The sequence below is a fragment of the Lithobates pipiens genome, unplaced genomic scaffold (genome assembly GCF_037356315.1).
Source record: "Lithobates pipiens isolate NorthernLeopardFrog02 unplaced genomic scaffold, aLitPip1_a1.2 Scaffold_25, whole genome shotgun sequence".
Taxonomy (NCBI): domain Eukaryota; kingdom Metazoa; phylum Chordata; class Amphibia; order Anura; family Ranidae; genus Lithobates; species Lithobates pipiens.
This window is the reverse complement of record NW_027507787.1, coordinates 197,052,331-197,076,286: the sequence shown is the minus strand read 5'-3', so window position 1 is coordinate 197,076,286 and position 23,956 is coordinate 197,052,331. Positions and strand designations below refer to the sequence as shown.

Here is a 23,956-nt window from a genome sequence, read left to right as displayed (position 1 = left end):
AAGTGAGGAGACGTCATTTCGCCTGTTTCAACCTCTAAAAGCGCACACTACTGTGTGGGGTGGTTGCGGTGCAGCCCCCTTCGCTTGAATGGGTCGTGTTTGGTGGATGGCACTACCGGATGACTGCAACAAGGGGTTTAACTATTACCACAGCTGTGAAACAATCGAGGCTGCAGCATGTGTACATCCCCCACCCCCATCCGTTGGATTTTCAGTTTAAGGGGGAGCATTTGGAGGGTGTTAAAAATTAGGCCCAACCGTGTGTTTTTACTGACCCCCAACCACAAGTGTAAATGAGCCCTAATTAAACATCAGTTGAAAGTACACTTATTTGAAAGCATGCAATAATATTATGAACCGGGTTCTTAGCTCTAGGGATTTATCTACTATATTTATAGGTTTGATGGTATAGCTCTATAGATCTTATTATATACAGCATTGATCAATTGTGTCTCTATCATACATATATGTGTGTATATATATATATATATATATATATATATATATATATGTATATATATATAAGAGGGCCAGTATGGTGGCCCGTAATTATGGGAGGAGCCCGGAGGGTATATAATCAGACCACCCACAACGGTCTGTGTCGGTTCCAGTGCAAGGTACTGCACATCAAGGGGCTGACTCTTCTCAGCTCCCTCACGGTCGTCTATCTGTGTGTCCAATCGTAGGTGCACTTCGGCTTCTTCATTCGTGGTCTTCGTCGGCGGTTCCCGCTCATGGTCGCAGATAAGTAGTATCCGAATCTTTTCATATCATGTGCAAACTTGCGGCTTATCATGCTTACTATCCTGCACCCCTTTTGCAAAACCTACCTCTGAGTTGTTGACACTCATGTCCCGACGTTGTTCGGCACAGCCGAGTCGCTGTCGGTTGTTCTCCAATATCACTCGCCATAGGCTTCACTGGTTATAAAATTCACTGTTCTCATCCTTTTTTGAGATAAACAGGTATTGTTTGTATGGGTTTCTGTGGCTGATTGAGGTGTAATTAAACCCACCTGATGTCTTACCTGCACTTGACTAGCCTGGGGGGATGGGTGGTTGATAGGTGTTTGGTTTCACAGTAAGGAAGGGCATACACTCTACAACCAATTCGTATCAGATACTCCTTACTGCCAATTTATATCAGATTCATCTCATACATTTTTGAGCTGATTCGTGTCAAATGCATTGCAGAGGCTGACTCTGCCAACTCACTGCATGTCCACGTAGTTGTACCTTCGAGATCGGTCGTATATCTTCATTGATTGTCCCACGCTCGGACCGCTACACACTCGCTGTCGCAGGTAGGACTTTGTTGTTACCACTCTTCTAAACTCCAATAGTTACCTTATCATGTTCGTTTTGCAAAGTCGCACTTACGCCACCGTAAGTCTATGTCATCTTTCATGTATTTCATCCTTTCTACCCAACGCGGGTTTACTCGAGCCGATCACTTCACGGTCGATGCGGTCAAATCCGACATTCAAGCCCCTTACTCACCTCGCATCTACGGCCGATTCAAAATCTAGTCGCAACTTCGCTTCTATGTTTTCGGATCCTCGGCAATCACAAGCCCCTACAACCGTCATCACCATTTAGTTGATTCGAACCCAGCCATATCATCGGCAATACGGTCAGATCTGTTATACGAGCCCCGTAGTCACCTCATATCTACGGCCGATTTGAAATCTAGTCGCAACTTCGCTTCTATGTTTCGGATCCTTGGCAGTCACAAGCCCCTTCAACCGCCATCACCATTTAGTCGATTCAAACCCAGCCATATCATCTGCAACACGGGCAGATCTGTCATACGAGCCCTGTAGTCACCTCGCATCTACGGCCGTTTCGAATCTAGTCGCAACTTCGCTTCTATGTTTCGGATCATTGACAATCACCAGCCCCTTCAACCACCATCACAATTCAATCAATCCGAACCCAGCCATATCCTCAGCGATACAGTCGGATCCCATATACGAGCCTTTCAGTTGCATCTACGGAGGATTCGAGTTTAGTCGCAGCGTCGGCGCAACGATTCCAGTCCTTGCCAAACGCAACTCTAACAACCAAGCCGAATCCTGTTGCATCACCGACTCAAATGAGTCAAATCTTTCGCAGACTATTCCATAGCTATAGCCCAGTTCAAACTAGTCACATCGGCTGTACGAATTCAGCAGTACTTACATTTGACCTTCTCAGTCTATCCATACATGATCGTACACAATTCTCTCCACCAATTTGCTCAGTATTGCGCACGGTCATTCCTACATAATCACATTTCCTCTATAACCTTTCTTTCGCCTTTCAACAAAGCTGCGTTCTTGCAATCGCTGCAAGTCTTTTCTGCATTTGGCTCAAAACTGCCAATCGTTTCCAGTAGCAACACTGCTGTTCACCTCATACCTACACACTTATAAATCCGCAAAACATTGCTTTCACCTTTCAAATCTCATCTCTAGTAGAAAAACGGCTGCTCTCCTCATTCCTACACACTTATAATTAAATTTATAGATTCAAATAAAGCTGCTTTCTTGCAAATCGCTGCAAGCATCTCTGCAATAGCTTAATACGGCCACTCATCGTCTCCAGTAGCAACACAGCTGTTCACCTCATTCATTCATTCATTCATTCATTCTCACCTCATAATTCAATTTATAATTCAAATAAGGCCGCTTCCTTGCAATCGCTGCAAGCATTTCAGCGAATGGCTCAAACTGCCACTCATCGTCTCCAGTAGCAACACGGCTGCTCATCGTTTTCTCTGTCGCTTTCCCCTTTTAGGCCAGTTAGAACACCAGTTAGTCCACCCTGCACCAGGTTTGGACAGTATCTCCCAAAAAAAAAAAAAAAAAAAAAAAAAAAAAAAAAAAAACCAATGTCGAGGGCTTGCATCTTCACCAGGGGGCCAGCTTTGCCCCAAACAGCTCTTTGCAATCCCCATCGTCAAAACGAAATTCTCATGTCACCTTACTACAGGCTCCCGGTCAACTCAGTTCTCGACCACCAACCAGTCGACTTCACAACTAGGGCATAAAGTCAGGTGTGTAGTTCAATGGGATTCCCCCTTTCTCTTAAACACTCTTTCACTACATATTTTTACTTCACATACAGAATTTGACCTGCTCCTGAGGCGTTAGCAACTGTCACATACTTCTGTGCACTTCACTCTGTTTTCGAAGCACAAGCCTTCAATACGCAGACAAGGTCGCCTAATCTCCATACTTGCTGGCAGTGCAAGCATTAGTAGACCGAACCCACGTCAATTAACTACAGATCGCAACATTCCTACTTAGTATACCAGACTTCAGCTACCCACCCCAGTCCGCCCTGGGGCGCTCTGGTTCATTAGTCTGTGCCGAGCACAGACTGACACCCGAGCTATCGGTTACCTAGCCAGTCACCTCCTGGCTCACCTCGGTTGTTACGCATTCTTTTGAGTTTTCTAAAGTCACACTCAACAGCGCTCGAGCGCAAACCAACTGTCACTATGGCTGTCGTTCCTTGTCCTATTCTTCTTGTTTCCTTCCGCCTTTCATCTTATCTACCCAATGCAACTATCCGCTCCTACCTTTGCAACTTACCTGAAACATACCCCCCCTTGCTTTTAGTTGACGCCATGTCGCAGGCAGACAGTGAGGACTTTGCCTCAGCCCTGCCATCACCCTTTACGGGCTCAGCAAGCGGCGGTTTAGTCTCACAAGAGCTTGGACCAATAAAAAACAAATAAACAAAACAAACAAACAAAAAATATATAAACTCATAACAGAACGGTGTCGCAGGAGTAAATCCTACCCTGCTGCAGCCAGGAAACCAAGCCTTTAGGCTACTGTTTCCACCACCAGTGGCAGCCCTTCCAGGCACCACTTCAGTCTATCTTCTTTGCGACTACTCAGCTGCACTCCTGGGTAACCACACTGTCAGCAGCAGTCCCTGAAGTCCAAGCAGAGTGACAGCCCTGGAGGTACGCCCAGCCATGCCCCTACCAGCTCCAGTCACCACCGTCATTCCCGTACCTTCACTTACAGATGCACCATTGTCTTCCCTGCACACCTTGTCCTAGCAGGGCATCTAGGAGGACATCTTGGATGACAACGACGTTAACTTAGCATCCCTCCTCATAGCAGTACACAACTTGGCCTAGAACAAATCATATTCGCAGGGAGATGTCTCCGTCATCCTGAAGACCAGAGACCCTTTACTTAATCGCAAGCTCACTGTCACAGAGTTTGTGCGGGCCTTGGGGACAGTCAGAGACATGCTAGGCAGAGCAACCCCAACAGGAGGGTAGAATTGGACCCGTATCTGCATGCAGCAGGTCACAAGTACGCAGGGTGCCCATCCTTTGACTATCACTGCTCATTTTCAGCCAAGGCAGCAGCCAGACTCAAGGGGATCTTTTACCTCCCATCTTTTAGTGTTTCTCTTCCAGGCAAAGACCCTGACTAAATCCTTAAATTAAGATGTGCCAGCTATAGCAGATCTGCCCATGAGAGTCGAATTTCTCACAAATTGGAATGGCATGCCAATGTGTATTCCTTCAGCATCTCTCTCTTCATCTCAGGTAGTCATGGTCACCGCAGCCTCCACAGGTCCTCGCCTCAATTTTGGTCAAATTGGGTTTATAGGGCCATGGCCGTCAGAAATCCTCTTGATTCCTGGGTTCAGTTAGTCCTCCTCTTTGTTCGACCTCTACCCCATTGTCGCAGCAGCTCAAGTCTGGTGCAACAACTGGGCAGGACAAACAGTGGCGTTCGCCACAGACAACCAAGCCAATAAACCAATAAAGGAGGTCCTAGTAGCTGGCCATCGTGGCCTTCCTGTGCAGGCTGGTGCCACTATCCCCACAGCACCAATCTAACGTCCTATGCGTCCACATCCCAGACAAATGCAATAATCTGGCCGACGCACTACCCGTTAACTTTGCTTCGTTATTTTTTGCAGGAACCTGGAACCGACCCGACCATGTCTCTTATCCCACACTGGTCGTAGCTAACCTCGGATTCAAACAACACTTTCACGACGCTACCTGCCTTATTAATCTTTCACTATCTCACAACACCCTGAAGGCCTACCGGGCAGCCTAGAGGTTCTATGTCAGGTTACTAGCCTCAAACCCCAGAGCAATACCAAGAGTTCTCCATCACATCCCGGTCTTCATATTATGCCACCGCACACAGTTGGCATTGTCACACAATACCTTAGATCCCACTCAGCTGACATCCAGTATTTCATCCCCTTATGAGATCCTAACAAACCGTCTTGTTCGCCGCCCATACGGTCAAGACCATGTTGTGTGGTATTCACAGGCAATGACCCCAAATCGGTATCAAACGGCTACCCGTCACCAGCGCCATATTCCGAGACATGTCTTTCATCCTGTCACATTCCCCTTTTGGCTAAATTCAGCCTGGTCCTTCAAGCAGCCATCTACCTGGCTTTCTACAGCTTCTTACGCCCCAGTGAATACTGTCACCATCCCAGTTGTAAAGTGTTACATAGACACCACCTCACACGCCATCAGACTTCATCTTGCTCCTCAGCGTGTCCAAAACACAATAGTCCGGTCCAGGGGTTGACCTAAAACCTTTCCAAACTCTCAAAGCCTGGTGCCCCGTGTCCATCCTAGATCAATTTTTGGCCCATATGTTTGATCCCTCGCAGGACAGCCCATTACTACCGTTCTCGATTAGTACCCCAGGCAGCAACCAGTTCATTAGTCACGTCAGGTTCCTTTTGAGCACATTAGGCCAGGACCTTGGTCATTTTCTTGGACATTCTTTCGCATTGGAGCAGCATCAGCAGCCTCACGAAACGGGGTCCCAGTCCACGCGATCAAAGATGGGCAGGCGGGAATCCACCTGCTTTACTCGATACATCTCCAATCCACAAGTGGAAATGTCCTGAGCCTTCAGAAACTTTGCCCCGTAGTGTCTTGCTGTACATAAATTAATAATTACCTCCCTACACCAAATCTTTTGCGGCCTTCTCTTGGCATATCGCCCAGCAGAGCAGGGCTCACCGCCCAGCTCACCAGGGCTTACCTTACAGCAGACCAAGGGCACAATTCAGGTCTATTTTATGTTGTTAGTCTTGTGACGTGTTTATGTGTTCTTTCATATCTCTTACAGCGGAGGGCTCCAACCATAAATAAGAGGGCCAGTATGGTGGCCCGTAATTATGGGAGGAGCCCGGAGGGTATATAATCAGACCACCCACAACGGTCTGTGTCGGTTCCAGTGCAAGGTACCCACCCACCCATTTCCCTTCTTAGAGTACTTCACTTAAAACACGTTTCTCTACAGAAACATCCATTTACTTTCTTAAGGTATGCGGCCTTCTCTTGGCATATCGCCCAGCAGAGCAGGGCTCACCGCCCAGCTCACCAGGGCTTACCTTACAGCAGACCAAGGGCACAATTCAGGTCTATTTTATGTTGTTAGTCTTGTGACGTGTTTATGTGTTCTTTCATATCTCTTACAGCGGAGGGCTCCAACCATAAATATATATATATATATATATACACACACACATATATATATGTATATAGGTTATATGTATGTATGTATGCATATATATATATATATATATATATATATATATATATACACATATATATATATATGTGTGTGTGTGTATATATTTATATATATATATATATATATATATATATATATATATAATTTTATTTATTTTTTTCCTATCCTACCTGCCAGTGTTTTAATTGATGCATATATGTCTGCCAGTACATGTGTATACAATCATATATGTGTAAACGAATGCATTGAGACATACAATTCTCAATTTATTTATTTTTTTCACAGATCTGAACACATCACTACAATATCGATCTTTACGCAGCTGTGTTGTATTGTCCCTTTTGGTAACAATCCACCTGTGTTCAGATCTGTAAAAATGTTACACAGCTACAAATGTGGCATTTTTGTGCTTTTGTGCCAGAGGCCTTGATCAGGTGATCAGATATGGTGTTTAAAGTAAAGTAAAGTTTTTTTTTGTTTTTTTTTGTTTTGAGTCCAGAGGGATTAGAATACCTGTCAGTTTGTATTGCTTTCTGTGCTTCCATTAGGGAGATTCGCTCTCTCTGTTTGTCTTGTTTACCATTATCATTGAAAGTGAAAGTTAAAATAAAATCCCAAATATTAAGTGGCCCCCAGAAAGTAATAGAGGGGAAATTTCCCAATAGGGACACTAGTTCTGGTAACCTGGGGGCCCCCCAGGGAATGCCCCCAGGGATTTGCAAACACTTCCTGTTTTAAGCTATAGGACAGAAATATCTCCCCAATGGAACACAGACGGCAAAAAATAAACTGACAATGTCTATAACCTTCTCTTAAGCCTCGTACACACGATCTGATTTTCCAATGGGAAATGTGTGATGACAGGCTGTTGGCGGAAAATCCGACCATGTGTACGCTCCATCGGATAATTGTTGTCGGATTTTCCACGGACAAATGTTGGATAGCAGGTTTTAAAATTATCCGTGGACAAATGTCTGTTGTCGGATTTTCAGAGCGTGTGTACACAAGTCCGTTGGACAAAAATCCAAAGTGCAAACACGCATGCTCGGAAGCAAGGATGAGCCGGAAGCGGTTGGTCTTGTAAATTAGCATTCGTAATAAGAATTAACATTCGTGAAGTTATGAAATCTTGAAATGCGGCGCACAGTTCTCTTCATCTTTAATGGGATAATAACGAAGCTGCTTTGCTGGTGATATTGGATGGAATTATTGCAAACTAATTTACAAAGGCTTTTTTTTCTAGATATCAAGAATAATATTAATTTTTTTTTTTTTTGTGCAAGTTACCACAACACCAATATCCCGTAGTTTTTAAGATCAAAGATGCAACTATGTTGGTGTCCCTTGTTCATTTTACAAGTTTCGTTTTTTAAATGTAATTGCCTACTCCCAAACTGTCATATGAAGTAAAACACATAGCCAAGTATTATTCTACACAATTTTTTATTGTGCATTAAAAAAGAAAACAAATACAATTAGACATGCTATCTGCCAATAGAACTTAACCAAAAAGTGCATTCTATGCATCCAAAAATATAGAAAATATAACAAATCAAATCATTATTATTCAACCATAAAAATAATGTCAAAGCAATAACTCCAAGGCCAATAATAAATAACACGTTATCTCCTCCGATTCCGCAACATGTCTGGTTGACGAACGGCCGCTCAGAAATGAACTGAAAAGCACAAAGTGAAAAGCGTAAAATGAAAAGCATGAGATAAAAAGCGCGAATCAATACTCACCAAACTTCTACTAACACGAAATTAGCAAAAGGAGCCCAAAGGGTGGTGCTAAAGAGCTGAAAAACCATGTAGTACTTCACTACGTTTGTGATTGTTGGCTAACAGTTGTGTGCTGTGTGTATGCAAGACAAGTTTGGGCCAATGCCCTTTGGACAAAAGTCCACAGATTTGTTGGCCAACAATCCGATCATGTGTATGAGGCTTAATTCTATCCAATTCTATCCAAAATGGAAAAAAGTTGGGCCTATAGTTCTACTTTAAATCACCATTTAACTAAAGTATTTGTGATGTATGAACTGTAAAATGAAAGTATTACTAGAGATGTCCTATATGAACACTATTTAGTTGCTTTAGTTTTTCATAATTTTTGATAGACATTAAATGTAGCCGTAGGTAACGAAAAAATGTACATGTTCGCTATTCAAATATTTGTAGCTATAATATAGTTTAATATTAGTATTAGTAATATTAGTTTAGCCCTGTGTTTTTTCAATTGCCATTAGCATTGATCACGATTATTGACCCCATGCCTTTCCTCCCATAGCTACAGAACTCCTTAATTCAATTCAAAGATGTACCCAATTGCATTTTCCTTTGAAGTATATTTCATTCCATAATAGCGCCATTGATAGGTTGGGATTTCATTTGGTAGCAGATTCAAATACGTTGGTTTTTATTTTTTAGGTTTTCAGTAGTATGAAAATGGAAAGCATTAGATAAAAAACATCTCTTTATTTATATGACTAGCATGGGATTATTCCAACTCTAATTGGACCCCAGATATTTTACCCAAAAGACACAAGGATGGGGCATAAGTGTTCATTTTAAGACCCCTTTCACATTGGGGTGTTTTTCAGGCACTTTAGCGTTAAAAAAAAGCGTCTGTAAGCGCTTGATAGAAGCCTCATCTGCAATCCCAATGTGAAAGCCCAAGTGCTTTCACACTGACATCCCTTTTTCACACTGGGGCGTTTTTCTGGCGCTTTAGCTTTAAAAAAAAGCGCCTGCAAAGTGCCTGAAAGAAGCCGCAACTGCAATCCCAATGTGAAAGCCTGAGTGCTTTCACACTGAGGCGATGCACTGGCAGGGCGTCAAAAAAAGTCCTGCAAGCAGCTTCTTTGCAGCGTTTTTGGAGCGGTGAATACAACGCTCCTAAAGCGCCCCTTCCCATTGAAATCAATGGGAAGCGCCTGAAAAGTGCCTGCAAAGCGCTTATCGCAGCGGCGCTTTGTGGGCGCTTTTAACCCTTTATTTGGCTCTAGCAGGGGTTAAAAGGGCCCCACTAGTGCTCTAAAAATGCTGGTAAAGCGCCGCTAGTTTAAGCGGCGCTTTATGAGTGTTTTTCGGGTGCTGGCAGTGTGAAAGGGCTCTTAAAGCACTCGGGCTTTCACATTGAGATTGCAGATGAGGCTTCTTTCAAACGCTTTACAGGCGCTTTTTTTAACGCTAAAGCGCCTGAAAAACGGCTGAAAAACACCCCAGTGTGAAAGGGGTCTAAATAACAAATTATAGCCCCGAATTAAGATTTGCCTTTCAGTATTTTTAGCAGTTAATCTCGGTGCACACAGGTGAAAAGAATCTGTTTGCATGTTTCTTAGGTGTAACATTACAATAAGATCAAGTGGGGTTTGGGCACAACCAAGCAATTTTAAGACAGGTTTGTTAACAAAAAAAAAAAAAAAAAAAGTACATTGTGCGTACGTGCTATGGTGTCCACACTATAAGCTCAAATGTCATCCAGAATGTCATAAGGGTTCATTTGAACTCGAGCAGTGAAAAGGGTTTGTTTCTTTCATTTTTCTTTATTCTTCATGGGGGCTAGATCAGATCAGGAGGGGAACTAATGAATCAAAGCATTTATAATATAGATTGTAACTCACTATTACTTTTGTAATCTGTTACTAAAGTGGAGAACACTCGATTTTCACATTTTCTATGTGGCCACAGTTTGGTAGCATTGGGATTACTTTGTGCCGGAGAGCTTGGTATGTCAGTTATGATCAGTTTGATTTTTGAAAGCCCAGATATGTATATATTTTCTCTGTAGGGGATAATGCTGATGATTTTATGAAATGATAATGTGCAAAAAAAAAAAACTTTCCAGTGATTGGTTTATATCTCCATGTCTGTGTTGGGGAAATGTCCTGTACTGTAACTATTTACTTCCCTCATCTCCTGTGTCTGTATCCCATTAGTAGATCCTTTACAGGCTTTGTTTGAGGCTTAGTAACACCCACTAACTCTGGCAGGCCTAACAATGTTTTTTAAAGATGAAGTTCTCCTTTGGCACACCTTCCAATTATGTGACCATCAGTAGGTCAAAACAAACTAATCAGCTTTTAAAATTGTTAACTGTAGATTCCATTATTGCCATATCTGTAGGTCATTTTGTGTCTACCTGAAATACTCTTGTCTTTGCTTCCACTTTCATCCAGGCTAGTTTCCGGGATGTGGCAGCCATTGATTGCCCACCTCCAGTACCATAGGAGCGAGCTTTTCCCTGAGAAAAAAGCTGCACCAAGGGTATGGCATTTACAGTAATCAATATTTTAAAATTAAGCAGTTTGGTTTAAGCCTTCATTCAGTAAAAATAGTTTTAAAAAAATCATCAAAAGTGACATTACTTACTATTAATTCGATGTGTTTTTTGTTAGTTTTTTTGTTTTTTCAAAATCTTCTAGTATAGTATAGTGCAGTGATGGTGAACCTTGGCACTCCAGATGTTTTGGAACTACATTTCCCATGATGCTCAACCAAACTAAAGAGTGCAGGAGTATCATGGGAAATGTAGTTCCAAAACATCTGGGGTGCCAAGGTTCGCCACCACTGGTATAGTGCAATGGTGGATATAGAGCCAACAGACCTCATCTGGAATGCTGATTATGCCGGCTCTTCTCCTGCATTCATTAAAGCTGTACTATATTGAAAATATATCTACGAATGGAGGAAAAGCGGATGAATAAAATGTCCGCTTTCTCCATTCATGGATCACGTGTCATTTATAGAAGCTATAGTAAGACTTCTATGAATAAAGGAGGCAGGCGGTAAGGGCAAGCATAGTTGACACTATGTCACAGATTTATCGTTTCTACCCTTTCGCTGCCAGAGCCGTTTTTGCTTTTTTTATTTTATTAATTTGCACACATGTTTAAAAAATCTTTTTTTAAATGATTTTTAAAAGATTGGCATGAAGGCATGAAGATTGCACAAAACCCACAAATATTATATATTTTCTGAAAGCAGATATAAAGAGAATAAAATAGTGGTAGCTCCAATTTTTTACATCACACGATATTACCGCAAACGTCTAGGAAAAGCAAAAATTCAGTAAAAAACACACTAACGTGAATTTTAGGGCTCAAGCGCAATAAATTACCCATGTTTTTGGTAAAATATAAAAGACAAGGTTGCGCCTAGTAAATAGACATCCAACATGCCAAATCTTAAATTTTTGTGTGCCTGTGAAATGGCGTCAAACCTCAGTACCCTATATTTTCTATAGGTGATGCTTCAAAGGCCCGCTATAGGTATCGGTTAATGCCCTGTACAGACGGTCGGACATTCCGATCCATCGGATTTTTTCCGGCGGATTTTGGCCCAAATTTGTCTTGCATACACATGGTCGCACAAAGTTGTCGGAAAATCTGATTTTTCAGCACGATGTGATGTAAACCACATACGACAGGACTATAAAGAGGCCATTAGCCAATAGCTTTCGTCTCGTAATTTATTCTGAGCATGCCTGCCACTTTGTGCGTCGGAATTGTATACAAACGATCATAATTTAAATGATCGGATTTTGTTGTCGGAAAGTTTTAGATCCAGATCCCAAACTTTGTGTGTCGGAAATTCCAACGGAAAAAGTCAGATGGAGCCCACACACGATCGGAATTTCCAACAACACAGTCCGATCTCACATTTTCCGTCAGAAAGACCGACCGTGTGTACAGGGCATTAGTGTTAGGCTAGGTTCACACAATGTGTGGTGCAAATTGAAACTCTGTGTTCACAGATAATTGACAAAGTAGTTGTTCAGCATTTCACGTCGGTTTTTGATCAGTATCAGGTCAGGTTTACATCAGGATCAGGTCAGGATTTTATCCTGTTCACAACAGAATGCATTTGCGTATCAGGTGCGTTCCCATCGAAAATAATGTCCTTGCAATTCGCACCGCAATGCCCAGAAAATGTACACTTTTCTTGGCAATGAGGACTGTGAATGCAATGCACATATGTGATCCAGCCTCATTCAAATGAACAGATTTTAAAATGTCATGCGAAATGAATGTGGTGTAAGCCACAAACAATTTGCAAGGGAGTGAACCGGGCCTAACAGAGGAGGCCTTGTGTTAGAATTTATGCTCTCACTCAGGTGTGTGGCGATATGTAACATGTTTATCGCAATCAGCGTTTTCACACACATGCGTTTACGTTAGTATGTGTGTATATGAGGGGGTAGGGAAGCATTTGGGGAGGGATTTTATGTGCTTGGGTGTAACTTTATTTTTTTGCAAAAAATAAAAAATAAAACATTTTTTTTACTTAACTTTTTTTTTCATCACATAGGAGACACAAAGTCCCCTATGTGATGTTTTTTTGGTGACAGGTTCTCTTTTTTTAAAAATATGCAGGGTCTAACAGACCCTGCATGATTCCCCTCTACTCCATCGAATGTTTTTCTGAATGCAGATCAATGAGCAATGCTAGCTGAGCTAGCCGGTGACACCGAGTGCTTGACCCGGAAGTGATGTCAAAGAAGTCGCTTTCCAGGTCACAAGAAGAAAGGGAGGAGAGCAGATGTGTGTCCGCTTTTCTCCTTCCCCTCCACCCGCCGGCACCCGCCATGGAGCATGGCGGGGGGGCACTGGTATGAGGGTGTGTGCGAGCGATCGGGCAGCAGCAGAGCCACCTGAATGCTCTAATCTGATAGGCAGAAGTCTGCCTGTCAGTTTCACGCACGATCCCAATGGCTACAGCCACTAGATTGTGTGTAATACCCCCCCCCCCCACTGTTAGATCCGACATATGGACCTGGCCGGTGAAATTTTATTTTGTTAAACCATTGGCCCCTACACGATCAGAAAATCGTACGACAAATACTGTTTTTGAAGGGATCATACTATAATCTGATCATTAATACACAGCTCTCGAGACCCGATCACAACAATTCGTGCAAAATTATCCGATGGGACAAGCACAAAAATTGTTGTGATACGATACCCGATTGTACGATTTTCATTTAATCAGTACAATTGTCTTTCGAAAATACAATACAAACACACTACAACACATTACAGCCCTTCCACATTTTTATTCTGTCGTACGAGAATTTTCATAACTTTAGTAACCTCTACATTTTCGATATGAGACTAGAATTCAGAAAAAAAAAAAACAGACGTTCATTTGTCCAATAATCTCATTGTGTGTGCTAGGCATTCGTCTTTAACATACTGGGGTCCCTTGTCTGCATTGTCACTTGATTGGAATAAAATGTGAACTTAGCCTTTAATACAGCAGCAACTCTAATGCCTCATACACACTATCAGATTTTCTGCTGATTTTTGTCTTCAGATTTACCAAAACCATGTAGTGCAAGGGCCTGCCTGATTGCATACACATAGAGGTTTGACCTCATATTATATGGCCTTGGTAAATCTAAAGGAAAAAATCTGCAGAAAATCTGATAGTGTGTGTGGGGCTTAATGCCCCGTACACACAAACGGATTGTCTGACAACAAATGTTGGATGTGAGCTCGTTGGCGGGAAGTCTGACCGTGTGCATGCTCCATCGAACATTTGTTGTCGACTTTCCGCCATCAAATGTTGGCTAGCAGGTTCTCAAATTTTCCACCAACAAATTTTTGTTGTTGGACTTTCCCATCGTGTGGACATAAGTCCACGCATGCTCGGAATCAATTATGAGCCCGGAAGCACTCGGTCATGTAAAGCTAGCATTCATAATGGAGATATCACATACCTCTTGTACGTCACTAGGTTCGTAATTGTTGGCCAATATTTGTGTGACCGTGTGTATGCAAGACAAGTTGGAGCCAACAACCTTAGAACAAAAATCCAAGGTTTTGTTGTCGGAAAGTCCGATCGTGTGTACGGGGCATTACATTTGCAGAGTTAACCAGGCTGCCATTTCAGGCCTAGACTTAGTAATGCTTTTAGGGTTGGCCTTTTAAAAATCTATAAAAAATACACTATGTCTATTTTTGTACATATTGGATAATAAACAGCCAGTTTATGCTGGTTTATGCAAACTGTGTTTGAGGCCCCATATATGCACACATACTGAAGGAAATACTAGAATGTTCATTCCTTATGTTTGATCTTTGAGAAGTGAAGGCTTTAGTGTTCTCATGTTTGAGAATGTTTCCAGATTCATGTAAAAGATTTAATATTTACTCACATATGAGCATTGAAAGGAGTTCAGCAATCACAATAATTACTTTATTAGCTTTGGCTGTATTTGGCCCCCAGTTCAGACATGATCTTTGCTATCAATGCTAGATTGACAGTCATGATAGTGTAGGAACTAAGGCCGCGTACACACGGGCGGATTGTCTGGCCAACTAAGTTCGTCAGACAATCCGACAGACAGTCCGTCCAACTTTCGAATGAACGGACTTGACCACACACGATGAACAGACAGTCTGCCGAAAGCTTGCGCGATGACGTGTATGGCACGTACGACGGGACTAGAAATTCGACGTCCAATACACTGCAATGCAACCTTCGGCGTGTAAATCCTTTCTGAGCATGCGCCATACTTAGTCCGTCTAACTTGCCTACACACGAGCGGACTGTCCGCTGAAACCAAGTTTGGACGGACAAAATTACGGAAATTCCGAAAGACTAAGTCCGTCAGACTGTCCGCTGAAAAAGTCCGCTGAAGCCCACACACGAGCGGATTGTCCGCTGAAACACGTTTCAGCGGACTAAGTTGGGCAGACAATCCGCCCGTGTGTACGCAGCCTTAGAACACTTTTTAAAAAAAAGAGAGGAAAAAGGAAAGTTGCTAAGATATCCTACAAAATGCATACCTAATGCATAGCTCATCAAATTTTCCACAACACATTGCTCTGTAATGGATTTGTCTATAAATAGGGAGAACTAATGATGAACTGGGCTGGGCTATAAGCAATGAAACCAACTTGGCATGTGCAGTGTCTGCTTAGGATTCTGGTCATGCTTGTTTAGAAATATGTTGAGACGTGCTAGTTTTAGCAGGGAATGTGTTACGATGTTTATGTATGTAATGCGTCAGAAAATATATACAGTATGTATACAACAAAGGCAACATGCCTGTCCTTTTTAACAGCAAAAGTTACATATTTTCTCTATATTGCAGCTTGCCAGTCCTTAGATGTGGCTGGTTGTCTTTAGATATTGCTGACTGAGTTTCTCTTTATTCATGCTTCTTTTCCTTTATATTCACCTGGTAGCGCACAATTCTTGTTTAACCACTTGCAGACCGGACCATTTTGCTGGTCAAAGACCAGACCACTTTTTGCGATTCGCACTGCGTCGCTTTAACCGACAATTGCGCGGTCGTGCGACGTGGCTCCCAAACAAAATTGACGTCCTTTTTTTCCCACAAATAGAGCTTTCTTTTGGTGGTATTTGATCACCCCTGCGGTTTTTATTTTTTGCGCTATAAACAAAAATAGAGCGACAATTTAAAAAAAAACACATTATTTTTTACTTTTTGTTATAATAAATATCCCCCAAAAATATATAAAAAAACATTTTTTTCCCTAAGTTTAGGCCGATACGTATTCTTCTACATATTTTTGGTAAAAAAAAATCGCAATAAGCGATTATTGATTGGTTTGCGCAAAAGTTATAGTGTTTACAAAATAGGGATAGTTTTATAGCATTTTATTAATAATTTTTTATTATTTATTTTTTTACTAGTAATGGCGGCGATCAGCGATTTTTATTGTGACTGCGACATTGTGGGGGACCCATCGGACATTTTTGACACATTTTTGAGACCATTGTCATTTATACAGTAATCACTGCTATATAAATGCAGTGATTCCTGTGTAAATGACACTGGCAGTGAAGGGGTTAACCAGTGGGTGGCAGTGTAGGGGTTAAGTGTTCCTAGGGGTGTGTTACTAACTGTGGGGGGGTTGGGCTTTCATTTAGTGAACACTGATCTCTGCTCCAATCACATGGAACAGAGATCAGCGTCACTAGTTGCTAGACAGAATGGAGAAATGCTGTTTACACGGCATTTCCACCATTCGGCCGCTCCGTGAGACGATCGCGGGGATGCCCGCGGCGATCGAGTCCGCGGGTCCCGCGACCGGACTCACGGGGGTCCCGACCAGCGCGGGAGCCCCCCTGCCGGCGGCGCACTCCTGATGGCAGGGCGGCATTGAATATTGGATGTACCTGTACGCCAATATGCCTGCCCGTGCCATTCTGTCGACGTACATCGTCGTGCACTGGTCGGGAAGTGGTTAAAGATGACAACGCTCATTCACTGTATCTATGGAGGAGGAGTGTTGTCACCCTTGGCTGCTCTCCTGATTTGGACTAAAAACACATTACGATGCCTTGAAAAAGCAGTCATACCCCTTGTAATTTTCCACATTTTGTCATGTTACAACCAAAAACATAAATGTATTTTATTGGGATTTTATGTGATAGACCAACACAAAGTGGCACATAATTGTGAAGTGGAAGGAAAATTATTTTTTTTTCCAAATTTTTTTACAAATAAATAACAGTAAAGTATTACACCACCCATTCTCTGTTCTTGCCTTTAAGCATGATATATACAAGATATATACAATTTCACCTCAATTAGTCTATCCATGCAGCCATCTACAGTGACCATTTCAACATTTCCTGTTTTCAGCAGCCGGTATACCTGGCTTTCTCAATAACCCTTTCTGGCCCTCTCCCAGCAACTCTTTAATTAGGTATTAATGCTAGGAGCAGAGACTGATTTCCTGTCAGGTGACTACTGTGATCGGTTGCCACAGTGGTCACATGACTGGCAGCCCATCCCACTACTTCCCAGTCATAAACATTGCTGTCTATAACAGTTTAGTCACTATGATGGGCACTCGCAGTGAGTGCATTCACTGGTGCCCATGGGCACATATGAGTGTCACATGGGTGTTGCGTCCCCATTCTCCTGCTACATATATGGATTATGTAGTCAGAAGAAGGTTAAGTTGTCTCAGTTAAGCAGTAAAACTTGTTGGATCCCATGCTTAAGGGGGGCAGTCCTTCTTTACTGGGTCTGTCCAGCTCACAATTAACTAACAGTTCGAGGCGGCTCATGGACCTGACAATTACAGTTTGGACCATTGACCCTTGCTTGAGGCCATATACTTCTTGGAGTCTTCCTTCCTTGGAGTTCTCAGCAGTTATGCAAAAGTTTTCAAATTGTACATATGATTACTGACTGAATGCTGAGGCTGTAAGCATACTTCAACATCTTCCCCTCCAGAATTATTGTCTGACATACCCGCAGCTGTAGCGGCCCCAAACCTTCTGCTGTAGAGACTCTATCTGATGAGGAATCTCACAAATCCATTCCAGATGATTTTGTCCTTGAGGAGCTGTGGGCAACTACGATTGCTCCCAGGCTTAAAAAAAAACCATAATGGTTCTCAATGATGTGGTGAAGAGCACCTTGTAGCTTTTAGTAGTGCTGTTACTAGTCTAGGCTATCTGAGAGCCCTCAAGACTATAAAAACCTTTATAGTACACACTTTACACTTTGTGTATGGAGACTAAAAAACTCCTGATAAACTACGTATTCGCACCTCCAAAACTTTTTACAGTCCAATATCCTTTTAACCCGTTGCCGACAAGCGCACACACACACACATATATATATATATATATATATATATATATATATATATATATATATATATATATATATATATATATATATATATATATATAGTCTCACAGAAGTAGGTTTTTATCCATGGGGTCGCATACATGTGTGGCTGTGTTTGTGCTGAGAGTGCACTCCCAGCAAAAGGGTCTCCCACTAATGATTGGGGACCAGGAGGCCCAGTACTCGATCACAGGATCATTGTGATAGACTCTGATTGGCTATCACAGTGATCCGCCACTGTGAAGCCTGACCTTGTATTGTTTTCTTATATCTGTTTCCTCTTGCTAGAGGAGAAAACTGTAAACAAAAAAAAAAAGTCTGTAAAAAAAGAAAAAATAGGTAGATCAGGGTTTGATTTAGGGTCAGTGTCTGGGCCCTACTACCTGGTACAAACAACAAATAACATACACATATGTGGTATCACTGTAATCTTGGGGAGTAGAAGAATTTATTTTGGGTAGTTCTTTGGTGGTAGTTTATGGTAATAGCAAGAAAAATACAGCTGCATTAAAATAAAAAATTAAAATGTTTTACTATTTTGTGCCAGTTTTCCATTGATAATAATAATTAAAAAAAATAAATGTTTAAAAGGGATATCCGTTACTATTTACCAACAAATGAAAGCCAAATGTGTCCAGAAAAAACAAGATATACTGTAATTCACCTGGAGACACTAAGTAGTTTAATATCTTCATGTAGTTCTATAAATTTCTCATGCAATCCACCAGGTAAACATTCTAGCCTCCAATGATAAAATGCAAACAGTCCAGACCTTTAAAAGGTTCCGTCGGATCCTGAAAATTTAGAAGTCTGTGTCGGAGCTGACTCATCTTGTGTCTCCTCGTCTTATCCTGGACATGGCTCAAGCCAGTGTTATACCCCAAGAAGCTTCTAACTTCAATCCCAGGCTTGGACTCTATAGTCTAGGAGCTGTCTAATTCTGAAATTCTGCATGAGAATTCTGGCTTCATAATAGTCTCTTTTAAGGCAGTTCCATTGGCTCAATTCCACTCCAGAACTCTTCAACTCAACATTCTGTTGTCATGGAACAAACCAGTTCAGTCTTCAGATGAACAGATTCAGCTGACACCGAGGACCAGGTTATTCCTGGCCTGGTGGGTCAGGAACCTGTCTCTGAAGTTTGGAAAATCCTTTCTTTTAATGTCTTGAAAAATCCTAACAACAATGTCAACTTGAGGAGCTCTAGATACCTTGTCAATGCAGGGGACTTAGATTCCAAAGGCATCTTGTCTCCTGATCATAATTTGCAAGCTCCAGGTGATTTAGTTGTCCCTACAATGCTGAACCTTGCAACTGAAGGGTCAGTCAATCTGGACTCAGTTTTGATGTACATTACTCATCAGGGAGGAACCAAAAGGGACTAAGAAAGTTTAAATTGATTCTCTCCTAGGCAGAATTTCCAGGATTATCAGCCATTAAAATACCAGGAGTAGATAACTGGCAGGCAGACCATGCCAGATGGCAGCTCTTTGACCCAGGGGAATGGTCCCAATATGTGGAAGTGTTTCAGGATCTGTGTCACAGGTGAGGGATGCCAGATCCTGAACTCCAGGTTCAACAACGAACTGGACTGGTTTGTCTTCAGGTGTAGAGATCTTCTGGTTGAGTCAGTGGATACTGCAGTGACTCTGTAGGATCAGTACAATCTGATCTATGTCTTTCTTCTTCTGAAACTCTTTCCTCATCTATTCCACAGGATTAACATGGAGGGCATTTCAATGATACTCATTGCTCTAAATTGGCCCAGGTTAATGTAATATTTCAACCTGATCAAACTGCTGGAAAACACTCCATGGGCTCTTCCAGATCAACCCTATCTTCCATCTCAAGGACCAATGCACCACTCTGCTTCATGTTTACTGGTTTTAATGGCATGGCTGTTGAAGCCCACATGTATATTCTGTAATTCCTACATTGTTAAAAGCTAGGAAGTCTACCTCTCACAGTGTCTACCAGTGCACACGGAAAGCATACTTTGTGTGGTACAAAGAATGACGTTTTCACCTCAGGAAATACTCTGTGGGGCAAATCCAGACCTTTTTGCAATTTGGCCTGGATTAGCATTTGGCCTTGAGTATCATCAAGGGGCAAATATTGTCCCATGCAATATTATTACAAAGACTGCTAACCTCCCACTCTTTGGTTAAGACTTTTGTACAGGGTGTCCTATTACTCAAAGACAGTCTTTTGAACCTATTAGGAACATTTTACTGTCCACCATTACTCGAAAGGTTGCTTTCCTTGTCATTATCACCTCTGCAAGATGTGTGTATAAGCTGGCAGCTTTCTCTTGTAAAGAATAATTTCTGGTCTTATAAGATAAGATGGTGTTGAGACCCAGAGTCTCTTCCCATTCTTAATCTGAATATTGTTCTTTCATCTCTCTGTCCAGGTCTAGTACATCAGAAATACATTTCTCTTCATTGTTTTGATGTAGTTTGTGCCGTGAGGGTTTACATTGCAGCCACTGCTTCCATTAGAAAGACTGACTTTCTTTTTGTCATCCCTCATGGTCCCCATAAAGGAGAACAGCTTTTTGTTCCAGCATTTCCCAGTCCTTTGGACAGATCACCATTCACACTTATGGTCTTAAGGGTGGGTTCCACCCTTTCCTGGTAAAGTTCACTGTACTTGATCTGTGATTGCCTTTGGGGCTTTTTAGTTTTAGACAACAGTTTCACAGATTTGCAGGGCTGGCTATCACAGTTTCTTTTCTTTGTTACTGTGTTGTTATTTTTGCTCGCCTCTCATTTGTTGCTTTGGACATCCCAATTGTCTTTTAATCTTGTGTCCCTTACTGAATTGAGAAAGAAAATAGGATTTTTGTACTTATTGTAAAATCAGTTTCGTGGAGTTCATTAAAGGTCAGAGGTCTCTACTCTTTGTTTTTTGAGCATGCTGGGAGTGGGAAGGGTTATACTAGGCTGCTCACTGTATTTTGTTTTGCCAGCATCCAAATCTTCTAGTAGGTGGCTTTGAATCCTGTGTCCTTTAATGAATGGATTTCACAGTTAGTACAAAATCACAGTTTTTCTGTACTTAGAGGAAGTGTTCATAGGCTGAAAAAGATAAAACCAACGCAGCCACTACACCCAAGTTCTAGAAAGCTGCAATGTGTTACATTTTTGTTCTTGGGTTTATATGTTAATTTATAAAAACCTGTCACAAACTAGGGCATTTTAAAATGTTGAAGAAAATACAGTGGCTACTTTTAAGGAATGTCAATTTGATCTGTAGATTCACAGATATAAGCAGCCTAAACTGTATACAAGTTTTTCCACCTTCCCAATTGAAAAACACTTTTAATAGGAATTGTCTGGATTGAGATTTTAAATTCCATTTTTATGATAAAAGAGATCTCTAAGTATTACTTAAACCAAAGCTTTTCGCTTTCATTTCAGATAGAATAGTGAATGCTTAAAACCCCGTCAATATTTTTTCCCATCTGTGTGCCATTGGGGAAAATTTTCTTCGATTCCCGCCCTGTAGCCACAGCAGAAAGTGAGAGGAAATCTCTCCAAACTAAAGAAAAGTCTCTCTTATAACCTGTACACACAATAGGATTTTCCCATGTGTAGGCTCCATCACACATTTTCCATAGGAATTTGCGTCACACAAAATTTGAGATCTGGTTCTCAAATTTTCCGACAACAAAATCCGTTGTTGGAAATTCCGATCGTGTGAACACAATTCGGACGTACAAAGTGCCACGCATGCTCAGAATCAAGTAGAAGAGCAGCACTGGCTATTGAACTTTATTTTTCTTGGCTTGTTGTACGTGTTGTATGTCACCACGTTCTTGACGTTCATAATTTCCGACCAACTTTATGTGATCGTGTGTATGCAAGACAAGTTTGAGCCAACATCCGTCTGAAAAAATCCCATGGATTTTTTTGTCGGAAAATCCTATCATGTGTACAGGGCAATAGAGAGTTGTCATTGGAATAAGTGTTCACATTGGAAGAGTTACCCTCTTAGGTTTTGGCTATACACTTTAAGACCACCATGTTCAGACTACTTCTAAACAAAAGATATTTTAGATTTAAAGAGAAGTAGAGTGCCAAACCACAGACTTGTTTTATTGGCCCCCTTGGCTTATTGGAGATATGCCCTCTTTCCCACTTCTCCCTTGGTTTGTGTTTGTTTCTTTGCTTTTCGGCTTTATTGTTTTGCTTAACCCCCCTGGTGGTATTCCCGAGTCTGGCTCGGAGTTAAAATTCAATACCATTAACGGTAACTCCGAGCCAGGGATCGCATTGCTGAATCCAGGATGAGTATACTTACCTTATCCCCATGGATTCAGCGATGTCCCCCCGCTGTATGAGCGGCTTGTCCTCCGCTCAAGCCATCACGGAGCCGAGCTCCGTTCCCTGCGAGCGCTGTGACGCACGGGGACGGAGAACAGCGCCAAATTCAGAAAGTGAAATACACACATTACATACAGTATAATGTAATCTTACAGATTACATTGCTGTATGTAATTATTTCACATCACCCTAGTGGTCTGCCCAGTGCCCTGCATGTAGTTTTATATTTTAAAAACTGTTCTTTCTGCCTGGAAACTGGAGATTGTCCATAGCAACCAAAACTGTCCCTTTACATCAAAAGTGGTTTTAGACCAGTTAGAAAACAGCAATAATAATTTAGAATCACTCGCAGAATTGAGCGATAGCGATTTGTGGGGAAATTCGTCATCAAATACTGAAAAGTAATGACAGTGACAATTCTGCAACTGAGCAAATTTCAGTGTTTTTGATTTGATTACATTATTGAATAATTTCTATTATTATTTGGTATAATTCTTTATAGTTATTTATTATATTTTAATTTATGATTTTGTTTTTCAAACTTTATCATACCCGGGATGTCTACTAGACTCTGGTTTGGACAGATTTAAGTGAGTTATTCCTAAGAATTACAGACCTACAATATAAAACGCCAAATTTCTATGCAAAATAACTGTACCACTTTCTGCACCAAAAATCTGAAATAATCGTACCGCCAGGGAGGTAAAACCTCTTCCAGGATAAACTTAGATATTTCTTAGGGCTTAGTTTACAGTCAATAGTTTATGACTTTTTAACACTGGTCCATGACTTCCTAGGATGAAATGTGGTATCATTCTCAAACCTTGCGATATTTTACTAGCCTGACATGCAAAAAGATTATTTTTGATAGTCATCATTATTCAGTTATATTTGGCACGCCAGAGGTTCCCTCCCTTTTACTTGCATGCTTGATAATGTTTGTTATTTTATATGTGTCATAGCAGACTACAGCAAATTATTAGTTACAAAGCACACAGTTAGGCATTCATAGCCATAGCCTAAAGCACTCTATCAGGTTTTCTGCTGATTTTTGTCTTCAGATTTAACAAAAACATATAATATGAGGTCAAACCTTAGGAGTTTCAATGTGTATATAATCAGGCAGGCCCTTCTACTACATGGTTTTGGTAAATCTGAAGACATAAATCAGCAGAAAATCTGATAGTGTGTATGGGGCTTAAGACAAATTGTGACACACCAATTATCTGTATTTTTTTCAGCTGTCACTATTTTCCAAGATGATCTCTGTAGCCAAAACATGGATTTTCTTTGGATCAGATATGCCAAAGTTTAGGGAGGAGTTTAGGTGCATTAAAGATAAAGGTTAAAGGCAAACATCATCCTAAATGATATTTCATTCGAGACTTTCTGCTATCTCCCAGAGATTCTAATGGTGAGATTCTCCACCCTGGCAATGTAGGCCATAAGAAAAGTGGCCCTTTTTGGTAC

The 23,956-nt window shown here is 41.5% G+C and overlaps 1 protein-coding gene across 2 annotated transcripts in view; it reads left to right on the top strand.

Moving 5' to 3' along the window:
* STYK1 (serine/threonine/tyrosine kinase 1) overlaps nucleotides 1–23,956 on the top strand; it is a 90,953-nt gene that overhangs the window by 715 nt on the left and 66,282 nt on the right. The window contains exon 2 of one of the 2 annotated variants that reach the window (XM_077455392.1): nucleotides 10,714–10,801. The exons of the other annotated variant lie outside the window; for it this stretch is intronic. The gene's annotated coding sequence lies outside the window, so the exon portion shown is untranslated. The remainder of the gene's footprint in view (nucleotides 1–10,713; nucleotides 10,802–23,956) is intronic. 2 annotated transcript variants of the gene reach the window in all.